The 12,487-nt window shown below is 40.5% G+C and overlaps 1 non-coding gene across 1 annotated transcript; it reads left to right on the top strand.

Annotated features, from left to right (window-relative positions):
• The first annotated feature begins 11,694 nt into the window (after positions 1 to 11,694).
• On the top strand, positions 11,695 to 11,801 carry LOC116910647. Its single transcript, XR_004389183.1, has one exon. It is a non-coding gene; the product is annotated as a U6 spliceosomal RNA (small nuclear RNA).
• The last annotated feature ends 686 nt before the right edge of the window (positions 11,802 to 12,487 follow it).

Below are 12,487 nucleotides of genomic sequence, written 5' to 3'. Positions count from 1 at the left end.
CAATTTAACTGGACAAAAAGTGTCAAAATGGCAAAGCCAGTATAATCTACTAGGAAGAAAATAAGAGATGAGCCTCAGCCCAGGGTCTTCATGAGAGTGATCTGGAATTCAGCCCCAAAATGGGTGGCTAAAGGGGATATACTATCCTTATTTCAGAATTGTATTAGATGGTGGGTGATGTCTTTAAATTTTCATCATCTTTTTTTCTTTTTTTTCATGAGCTAAAATAGTTAAAAATAGAAACCATGAAAGATGGATGAATCCCAGCACTTTGCAATAAGTATTTTTTTGTTACTTTCCCAAATCTAACTGGGTCTCTATGCCTGGATTGTCTTTTCTTTCAGAGAATAAAATGGTTGAATTAAGTGCGTTAATGGATAAATCAAAAACTTTTACTGGTAAGTAGTTATAATTAAAATGTCATCCATTCTTTAGTCCTTTTTTTTTTTTTTTTTTTTTTCGGAGCTGGGGACTGAACCCAGGGCCTTGCGCTTGCTAGGCAAGTGCTCTACCGCTGAGCTAAATCCCCAACCCCAATGTCATCCATTCTTAACTAAAGCCATAATATTTTATAGAAAAAAATAGAATATTTAAACATTAGTTTTCTTTTGAGGCTACAAATGGCATGATTATTTGTTCCACAATCTTACTATTAGATTTGAGTTTTGCTTGTGTAGGATGGTGTGTATGTGTGTGTGTGTGTGTGTGTGTGTGTGTGTGTGTGTGTGTGTATGAGAGAGAGAGAGAGAGAGAGAGAGAGAGAGAGAGAGAGAGAGAGAGAGAGAGTATTCAGGAAGGAACTACTAAGAATTAGATCTGCTGTCTAAACAGCAAAAACACTGTTCAAAGTGAAGATTTTGTAGACCTGTTGCTACATAACATCCTCTGAAACTCTGATAATATGCTGGTGTTTGATCTGTATCTGGAATGTGAGCTTCCCCTTCTTGTGAATTAAAGTATAAATTCTACTTCTATTAACAAATGACACATTCACATGCCATTTGAATTTATGCAGCTTAACAATTTTCTTTGAAGACACATAAGCAATTTAAATAGCCTTTCCATGATCTAAAATCATCCATGCTTGTGTCAGTCAATAGAGCCCTCAGAGGAAGACCTGAGCTTTAGTCCCAGAACTCACAGAAAAAGCTGGGCATGGTGGCATAAATTTGCAGTCAGGTACTAGGGATACAGAGTCAGGCAAATCTCTGAAGTTCATTGACAGTGTTACCTACTGAGCAAACCCCACTTCCCAGTGAGAAACCCTGTCTCAAAAACAAAAAAGAAGAGACAGTTGAGGATTAAAGGCTGACCACATGCACATGCATTCAGACATGCTTGCATGGCCACACACACAATGAATAAATAAAATCATTCACCCATTGCTAAAATTCTTACCTGTTAAAAATCTGCATCTTTCTAAAGGGGATAAGGTTCGTATTGATGATCTGAAAAACGGGCTAAGGAAAATGGGCCTGGTATTCCCGGACAATGTGTTCAAGGAGCTGCAGAAAGCTCTGTCCATTTACAGTGAGTACTGAAGCCACTTCTTCACACTTGGATACAGGGCCATAGAGGTGACTACTTCTAGAATGATACACTTTTGTATATGAGGAAAACTGTTAAGAAAACAGATTCTCACTGTAAAAGAAATCTTGTTGCCTGCTCTTGTCACTCACACTAACCTCGAAGGTTGGCAATCTCTTTCACCAACCTCTGCTGTCAAAGTTGAATGTTCCTGATGCCCTGGGCATACTTTCAACTCTCCATGATGACCAAGAAGAGGGGTGGGCAGATGGCTCAGCGATTATAACTTGCTGCTCTTGCAGAGGACCAGAGTTTGGTTCTCGGCACCCATACAACTCAAACCCAACTGTAATTCCAATCCCAGTAGATCCTACACCGTCTTCTGCATGTATTCCTTGCATAAGTGTACAGACACTTATGCAGGTAAAACACACTTCTTCATATTTGGTTTCATTCTTAAATAATGGGGAAAGGAACTTTCCAAGCAAATTAGTGGGCTGATTAGGGGATTTTCCCGAAATTACAGATGTTGTTCTGTGTTTACACTGTCTTATTAATCTTCCCAGTGATTAATTCACATTCTGAATGGTATCTTACCTTGCAGCTGGTGGGAAGATATATAAAAAAAGATTGCTAGAACACGTGAAGAATCTCAAAGGTAAGTGAGATGCATGTGGAAGAGCAAGTAAAAAGGAAATTTTTGGCCAGGTGTAGTAGTATGTGCCTATAGTCCTACTTATTAGGAGGCTGAGGCAGGAGGATTGTGAATTCCAATCCTGTGCGCAGTATATAGCAAGGCCCTGTCTCAAGGGGGGAAAAGGTTATGTTTAGTGTTGACTCTTAAAATGTTCCAGCTTTGCTTTCTGTCAATTTATTGATCCATCAATATGACTTATAACTTGCTTCTGTTTGTATAAACTTTGAGAGACATAGGTTAATGTCCTATTTTTGTAGACGTTGTCCTTTTAATTTGTGTGGTTGTTCTTATTTGTTTGTTTGTTCTTTTTGTTTTTTGAGACAGGATTTTATCCTGTAGCCCAGGCTGGCCTCAAATTTATTTTGCAGTCCAGGTTGGCCTCCAAGTTGCAGCAACCCTCTTATCTCAGCCAATTAAGTAATGGGACTACAAGTATGGGCCACCACACCCAGTGTGTTCTTTTTTATTAGAAGGATATACATTAAAATGCTACCAGAGGCTGAGATTTTCAAGTTTGAAGCCAATCTGTACAATTTAGCCATACTCGGTCCAAAACCAGTTTTGACACAGGGTTAAACTGAGGTGAGACATAGAGTTGGTAGGCCAAAAGCTGGTGGCTCCTGGCAATTCAGCTCTCTTTTGCTCTTCTGGGGCCAGAGCTGATGACTTCTGACAATTAACTACAGCTGATAGCAGTGAGATGGGGGTATTAGAAAAAGAAATTTAAGTACTTGGGCCTGCTAGAAAGAAAAAGGAAAAGGGAAATCGTACACACACACACACACACACACACACACACACACACACACACACACACACTCTCAATGGATAAATCAAAAGGGGCTCCCAACCAACCTTTATTTTTTGCTCTCAGGATTTTATACCTTCTCAGATGAAAGCTCTCTATGTAAGAAAAAAACATTACCTCACAGTTAAAATGTTACACAAGACAGAGTTACAGCAGAATAATTAGGATAATTGATTACATGGCTTTCTAAAGCACTTTTACATCCCATAAGTTTCATAAATTCAAAGCAATAATTCATGTCACAGGTCAGTAGGCTTAAGAAGCTACAACAGAATTGTTTCATGTCTTTCCATTAAGATTCCCATCTAAGTAAATATTCCCTATCTGTTGCTTTAGCTCCACAGTTCATTAAAAGTTTAAAGCAATAGTTTTTATGTCATAGGTTAACAAGGTTTTTACCAAGACACAGGTCATTTATCTTACATCTTATTTTTAAAGTTTTGCATAGTTAAATTAGCTAATTATCTATTTTCTGTTTGTGCCTTTTCTTATCATCAGGACCTGACCAAGAGTGAGTGTTTTCCTTTGATCATAAATCTGTCCCAAGCCTATTTCTCTTCCTCGTGCAGTTTACCTGCTTGTGACACACGAAGGTTCACAGGACTCTCTTTGCAGCTTTCTTCTTCTTCTGCAGGGGAGCTTAAAATGACTTGACTCCGTTCAGGAGCCCTATAAAACCATTATCAGGAATTATGAAATCGTCAGTTTGTCTAAACAGCATTATTACATGAAAGTACACCTTCATACTGATTCTGCAGGATATCTGCCCAACAGAGTGAGTTAAAACTCAGGAAGCAATAGGCTTTGTTAGCTATACGAGGAATACAACAGTGGTGGGCATGAGAAAGCACATCAGGAGAAAGAAGCAACCCCGGGATGAAGTCCCTGGAGGCCATGCCTCTTCAGAGCACACCTATCACAGCCATGCAAAACAGTGGGCCATCTCTAAGACGCCCGCACGCTAGCCACAGCCTTTCCTGCATGGCTTCAGCCAATACTCTATCTCAAAAACCATTTTTTAAGAACTTGATGGGGTTGGGGATTTAGCTCAGTGGTAAAGAGCACTTGCCACACCCTATCACAGCCATGCAAAACAGTGGGCCATCTCTAAGCAAGTGCAAGGCCCTATCTCAAAAACCATTTTAAGGATGGGGGTTCGGTCCCCAGCTCCAGAAAAAAAAAAAAAAAAAAAAAGAACTTAATGGAGACATAACTGCTTAGAATATGCAAGTCCCAGGTTTAACTCCAAGTTCTGACAGGAAAAGAAAAACTACCAGGAAATTGTCCAGCTTGAAAAGTAACTACTTCTCAAGAAAAATAACTACTTGAGAAGTAAAGGTTAAGGAAGGTAGGAGCTGGGGAGAATGGGTCAAGGCTAACAACACTCATTGCTCTTGAAGAAGAACCATGTTTAGTGCCTAGCACCCACATGGTCACTCACAACCATCCTTAACTCTAGCTTGAGGGGATCTAATGCCCCCTATAACCTCCTTGGCACAAGACATGCACATGATATAAATAAATATGAGCATACAAGACTATTTATACACATAAAATAAAGGAAGTAAAGTCAATTGACTTGCCAAGGTGGATGAGGGAAACCTGATGGACTCCTAACCCAAGATGGAAAGCTATAATTAATGACTGCTAAGAGAAGGAGTCTTAGTCTTCCCTAGGAATGAGCCCCCTAACAGGCTCTCTAATACCAAGTGGTCAGCCCTCAAAGCATGCACACGCATATGCACACACACACACACACACACACACACACACACACGCACACGCACTCATACATATAATACTAAATAAACTCCATAGGTTGTATTTGCATATTTATTCACATATACATATGTATATGTGTGTATATATATCAATAATTAAAGAATGTATGGCATGAATTAAAGAGGGGTTATGGGAGTTTCTGTAAGGAGAAGAAGGATGAAGGAATTTATGCAACTACACTTCAATTTAAATATTCTTAAGGCTTAGAAAATGTCAGGCAAAACAATGCCTACATTTCATTCCCAACACCCACACTCAAAAAAGGCAAAAATCTCCTTGTCTTCCATAAGTGTAATCCTTCCAACAAAGAAAAAACTTGTTAAGAAGTGAGTGTTGATTTTTCCCTCAGGTTTTTTCCACTATTGAGAGATACATCTAAATCTTGGGCATGCATTAACAATTTCCTTGGGCTCTAGAGTCTGACTTTCCAGTGGGGTTTATAATGTGTGGCCATGATCAGCTCCTTTCACTCTTTCAATGCCCACATTCTCATCTCATGTGCTTCTTTCCTAAGGGCCACGGGTCAAGGTAAAAAAAGTGGAATCTTTCTTGGATCACATGGGAATTAGGATCAAAGGTGAAGAACTTGAAGAACTAGTAACCCAACTTCCACCTGAGGGTGAGTATCACAAAAATCACCCTGCTTGTCATGGAAATATAGCCCTCAGTAAACACTCACTGACTCCCATTCCTCTTAGCCACTGAGTTGTCTTCATATAGATCAGGGGTTCTAACTTTACAGTGCTGTGGACCCAGTTCCACATCTGCTATAACAATCCCCTTCTGAGTAAAATTCAAAATGCACAGAAACAAGTCATAATAAAATATAGTTTGTCAAAACATTCAAAATGCAAATGGTTATAATAGTTTTAAAGTACCTCAGTTCATCTAGCAGATCAAATTGTCAACATTTTAAAACAGAGATAAGCATAGGCAACATTTCAACATATTTGCAAGAGTAACACAGACACGAACTTTGGGAGATTTTATATTGGTGACAAAGTTACAGTTTCTGCTGCTGTTACCATGGTTGGCTGCCTAAAGTAAGAATTTAAAAATGATGTCTCTATTAGTGATTAGTGAAAATAACCACTCAAGCCCAAGAAATCCCTGCACTCTGTGAGTACATGAACACCAGGTTAAGAATCCCTGATAGTCACCTTGACTTTCTGTAAGAAGTGCTCTAACAAAGCAGGAATGGAGGTTTGGTTGTGTAAAGTATATGAAGCAAGATAAACAACTCAGGGAAGTGACTCAGTGGCCGGAGAGATGGTTCAGCAGTTAAGAATGCTTACCGTTCTTGCAGAGGACTCAAGTTTGATTCCCATCACCCACGTAGGGCAGCTTCTGTAATTCCAACTCCAGGGCAATTCAGCACCTCCCACCTCCATGGGCAGGTACCTGCTCATGGGCACATATCCACACAGAGACACAACACATAAAATCAAAAAGAAATGTATACATCTACAGACCTGTATGCGATGAGATGGAAATCTGCCAGGTCTCTCTGAAATTATGTAGATGAAAGCAGAACTCTGAGCTGGTGAGCGATACTGTTAATTAGGGGGAATTATGTGCCACTGTCCTATATGCACGCTGACTGTGATATCCTGATGCCATTGGAATGTATGCTGCAGCAGAACAGAGCCTAAAAGGCCAGCCCCAGCTCTCTTCAGCCACGAAGACCTTCGTACCTCTCCCCCTCTGACTTTTCATTCATGCACCAACCACTCACCAATGCTGTCTTCCTTCTTTAGATCTCGTGCTTAAACTCTCAGAACTCCCGTAAAACAAACACCAAGCCACCTCCTTACTCTGTGCTTACCCTTGAATATGGCAAGAGGCCGGAGAATCCTAAAACGACACTAACAAAACTCACTTCACATACGTCACAGATTTATGCATTGGTCCCTAATAAAACCAACAGGGTCTCCGCTACATTTTCCAAGAACTGCTGTCTTACTCTCAAGAGACAATTTCACACATTCTCTATTCAAATTTCTAGTACCTTCTTGCCTCGACTCTTAGATGATGACCTCACCCCAGATTTCACAAAGAAGATAGATGGAACTAGGCAAGAAGGTCCTTGGTTTTGTAGCTTCCATTTTATGAGCTATCTTGCTATAAAGGGAACAGAATCACTTCCACTGTGTCTGGGTTCTGTCCTCTTGCTGCCTTGGAGACCTGGCTCCTGCAGTGCTCCCAGTGTAATCTTCTGTATCATGAGTGTCTTCCTCTCTATTCTTTCTCTCTGCACACTGCCATTGTTACTGATGTGTCATTACATCACACTTGTCTCCTGTCACCACTCTGCTCTTAGTTCCTCTTGATAACAGAGGTGTCTTATAGATCCACCACCCAAAGCCAGGCAGGGTGGTACACTCCTGTAGTAGCAAGACCAAGGTAATTCTTACCTGCGTTCTGATTCTGAAGCCAGCCTGTCTCTGCTTCCTCATTATCTTAACACTCTCTAATGAGGTTTTCACCCTCAGATCACACTTGGCCAGCTCTCAGCATGATCATCAATGATCTGCCTTTGTCACACTCACCCAACTCTCAACATGGCCACCAATGACCTACCTTTGTCATGGGTCATGGTCAAGACTGTCCTTACTTCACTAGCACTCAACACGTGACCACACCTTTTTGGAAACCTTGTTTTCTCCAGACTTTCGAGGCCCCAGCCTCACGTGGTGGTCTTCGTCTTACTCACTCAGGTGTCTTCTGTCAAGAGCTAATTAACCTGAGGCGGTCCAGACAAACTGAGGAAGGTGTAGAGGCCAAAAGCTGACGATTTGTAGTGATTTAACTCTCCTGCTATTCTGGGGTCAAAAGCAGCTGGCAATTAACTCCTGCTAAGAGCATCGGGGAATTAAGAAGAGAAACTTAGTTACTTGGGCTCTTTACTCTTTGACTCAACTGGCCAGGCGAAAGTCTGAGAGTTAACTCTGTGAGCCAGAGAGAAAGGGAAAGAAGGAAAGAAGGAAAGGAAGAAAGGAAGAGGGGGGAAGAAAAAGAAAGAAAAGGAAAGGAAGGGGTTGGGGATTTAGCTCAGTGGTAGGACGCTTGCCTAGCAAGCGCAAGGCCCTGGGTTCGGTCCCCAGCTCCGAAAAAAAGAAAAGGAAAGGAAAAGAAAGAAAGTCAGGCACTCATACAGACATAGGCACACTGGATGAAGCAGAAAAAGCTTACATCACCATTTTATCATTGTTAGTTTTTATACCTTCTCAAAAATTACCTCATACAATTATCAGGTAGAATTGTTACAATAGGATAATTGATTACCTAAGCACTTTTATATTCTGTAAGTTTAAAGTAATAGTTCATGCCATAGGTAGATAAGGTTTAAGGAGTTACAGCAGAACTGCTTATATGTCTTTCCATTTAGACTAATACCTGAATAAACATTCATTATCATATTTTCTAGCTCCACAAATTCATTATAAGTTTAAAGCAACAGTTGTTATGTCGCAAGTTAGCATGGTTTTGTGAAGAGACAAATCATCTGCCTTGTGTATTATTATCTTGAATTCTTGTATAGATAAACTAGTCGATTGTTTATTTTCTGTCCTTCACCTACAATAAATTGTCCATTCCCAGTTTATGGCCTTTAGTTACCAGATAGTTCTAGCCTGAAGGAATGTTTTCCTTGATTGTAAATTTGTTCCAAACCTGTTCTCTTTTCCTAATGCAATCAGTCTGTGACATATAAAGTTTTACAGAGCTCTACTTGCAGCTTTTATTCTATTGGAAGCTGAGATGACTTGTATCAATTTAGGAGTTCTATAAAATCAGGAATTATGAAATCATCAATTCATCCATATTGCATTACTACATGAAAGTACATCTTCATATTGATTCTCCCAATACAGTATGTAAATACCCAGGAAGTCACTAAGTGATGTAATAGTGGCAGGAAAGGCATATCAGCAGTGAGAAGCAATCCCAGGATGAAGTCTATGGGGTCCATGCCTCTCAGAGCTCACCCATTGCAGACATGCAAAATGGTGCACCATCTCCAGAAAACTCACTTCCTTATCATAGCCTACCCTAGATGGCGTCTGTCAGTCTCCACTTCCTTTTCTGACTCTTCCTCTCATACAATATCTCCAAATAATGCAGAGCCAGGGTTGGACCCATGAGTGCCTTTTTCATCTACACCCTCTTCCTAGGCAATCACATTCAGTGACGTTGGGTCATATGCTATCTGCAAGCTGATTAGGTAAATGTATTTTCTCTAGGTCAGTCTAAGTAAGGAATAATTTGTCAAACTATCTGCTTGGTGTTTTCATTTAGATTTCTGGATATTACTAATTCAATAAAATTATTAGGTAATTTTTCCAGCTCTCAGCCTTCCCAATTACCCTTATGATTAGAGAGCAGAGAAGATGAGGCTCCATTCTTGTGCTCCCCCTTTCCTTGCCCAGAAGCAGGCTTCCAGGTCTGAGCTGGGCCTGGAGCCAGGACCGCAAAGCAGTTAAGGTTACTGGGAACTGGACGTTCCCAACTTGAAGGGCTGTGTTCATCAGTCCCAAAGCTGCTGTGTGCTTGGTCCGTGGTGCACTTGAGATATAGTGTGTTCCCTTTGTACAACAGTTGATGAGCTTTTTGCCAACTTCATCCCAATTTTCCCCTTCAAACAGTATATAATATGCTGTCCTTCTTGATAAACTCGGTGGCATGAATCATCAGCTCCCGTATTCCTCTCTATCCCAGCTTTCTGTCTTATTTTCTCATCTCTGGTTCTTCCCCTCAATACCTCACAGTTTTTGACCCTTATTCCTGTGGGTTTGACTCAGGACCCTATCATACTGTCCTTTCTTCTCATGTCACATGCATTCTCATCATAGTTCAACCATATATGATAATCTTCTATTGAAATATCCTCCCCGCATCACCCCCAGTTCTTACATGGCTAACCCTTTTTATTATTCAGGCCCAAGCCCAACAGACTCTCCTCAGAGAAGCCTTTCCTGCCATCCTTGTCTAAAGCACACCCATCATCTATTACTTTTATTACAGGGTCCTGTATCCTTTTTGATAATGCTGTACCAGATCTCAAATTGTCCTTTTTGTTTCAATGCTCATTGCTTGTCTTCCTCACTAGATCGTACACTTGGAACTCATCCTCTTCCTAGAGGATGCTTCCATTAGCACCCTCAAGTCCTCACAAGGACCCAGCACAAGAAAGGTACTCAGTATTTGCTAATTAACTGACAAAATAAAAATCTATAAGGTCAGATTCTCCCTATACATAATTATGCTAAATCATTTCTTAACTCAGATGATTCTGGTTAAGCAACGAAAAAATAGAAGATATGATAATTGTTCATTTCACAGTATAAGATTCCCTTGTTCCCAAGATAGCACTGTTAACTCTATGGATAAATCCAAACTAGAAAAAGAAAACACTGAATTTTTAGGTTCTTCAAAATGTCAAAAGGTAATAGAGCAAAACTTTTACAAGTCTTTGAAACATGGAATCATCTTCCCTTAACTTACAGGTAACAAAACAATGGATATGCATGAACTGTTGGATGTCGTCAGTTATATCAAGGGTGAGTTTCAAGTCATGATAGGAAATATCTATAGACAGCATCTTAAACACATAGCTACTAATACTGGGCAAATATCTTTCTCATTCATAAGTATTGCTCTTTATATGTGGTTGGTTGGTTGGTTGTTGGTTGGATGGATGGATGGATGGATGGATGGATGGATGGATGGATGGATAGTTGGTTGGTGGATGGTTGGTTGGGGTTAGGTGGGTGGATGGGTGGGTGGATGGATGGATGGATGGATGGATATAGTTGGTTGGCTGAATGATTGGGTGGATGGATGGATGGATGGTTGGTTGGTGGATGGTTGGGTGGATGGTTGGTGGATGGTTGGGTGGATATTTGGGTGGATGGGTGGATGGATGGATGGATAGTTGGTTGGTGGATGGTTGGGTGGATGGGTGGATGGATGGGTGGATGGATGGATGGATAGTTGGTTGGTGGATGGTTGGTGGATGGTTGGGTGGATGGTTGTGTGGATGGGTGGATGGATGGATGGATAGTTGGTTGGTGGATGGTTGGGTGGATGGTTGGGTGGATGGGTGGATGGATGGGTGGATGGATGGATGGATGGATAGTTGGTTGGTGGATGGTTGGGTGGATGGTTAGGGAATTCTTTAGTTAGGTATGATTTACTTTTTTGAAACAGGGCGTGAATACCAGGCTACTGAAACCCACTATGTAGCTAAAGATGACCTTGAAATCCCAATCCTCCTTCCTCTATCTCCCAAGTGTTGGAATTATAGGCATGTGTTATCATGGGCAACGTTTACATTCTTTTTTTTTTTTTTTTTTGGAGCTGAAGACCCAACCCAGGGCCTTGTTCTTGCTAGGCAAGTGCTCTACCCCTGGGCTAAATCCCCAACCCCAACATTTACATTCTTTTATATGGCATATTTCCATATATGGATGCACTGAGTGCAGTTAATCCACACATGTATTTATAATGATAGCACAGCCTGAATTTTCCCCCAGAATTTTTAATACAGATCAAATATCAAAACCCATAAAACTAGTCACACCTTTTACCCCATACTACCCCCAACTAGAAATGAATCCTACAGGGTTAACTATACTGAGTAAAACTTTAAAACAGGCTTCAATGTTTTTATTCTCATAGTAAGTACTAGGAAACCTATAGTAGGTTAGAAATATAAATATATATATATATATACATATATATATATATGAATCATTATGCAAACTGTTACGGAGCAGGAGAATCACAAATTTGAGTTTGGCCTCAGCCACTTTTGTCTAAAACAATAAACGCAACATTAGTCAATGGCATGGATTAAAACACTAACTATAAAGACTATACAGAGTATTCACTGGCTGCCCTTATACCAAACCTGGAAGACTACACAGAAGGTCAGCGTGGCCCCTGCGCAGTGATGACACGCAAATCCATGAAGTAATCCATTTCCCAAGATACATAAAAAAAAAACTGCAAAAAGAAACACATAAGCCAAGTGTGTTAGTACACACCTTTAATTCCAGCACTGGAGAGGCAGAGGCAGGAGGATCTCTGAGTTCAAAGCCAGAGCCAGCCTGGTCTACAGAGAAAGTTCCAGGATAGCAGGGAAACGCCACCTCAAAAAAATAAACACCTAAGACATAACTTCTGCAGGTAATCAATAATCTTGAACTGAATAAATGGTTCTCAATAGGGAAATGTAAATAGCTAACACATACTTTTAAAGATGCTCAACTCCCTTAGCGAGGATAGGGCAAATCAAGCTGCTCTGAGACTCTGTCGCCATTTAAAAAAAAAACAAAAACAAAACAAAACAAAAAAAAAAAAAACGCTGGAGGATGTGGAGTAAGTTGTGCCACCGTTGACGGCAATGTAAATTTGTGCTGCCAGCGTGGCAGTCAATATACATCCCCTCAACAACTGAAAATAGAACCACCATATGACACAGTTATCTCTTGATGAAACACCAGAACTCTGTCAGTTATCACGGAATACTTCTGTAACCATGTGCTATTCACAACAGCCAGGAAATGGAAACAACTTAGATGTCCATCAACAAATGAGTGGGTGACACAGGACAATGGAGCTTTAATCAGCCATAGGGAAAAGTAAAATCACCAGGCAGTGGGGGTGCAGGC

Source organism: Rattus rattus, chromosome 9 (assembly GCF_011064425.1).
Source record: "Rattus rattus isolate New Zealand chromosome 9, Rrattus_CSIRO_v1, whole genome shotgun sequence".
In the NCBI taxonomy this organism is placed as follows: Eukaryota; Metazoa; Chordata; class Mammalia; order Rodentia; family Muridae; genus Rattus; species Rattus rattus.
This window is presented reverse-complemented; position numbering and strand designations above follow the sequence as displayed.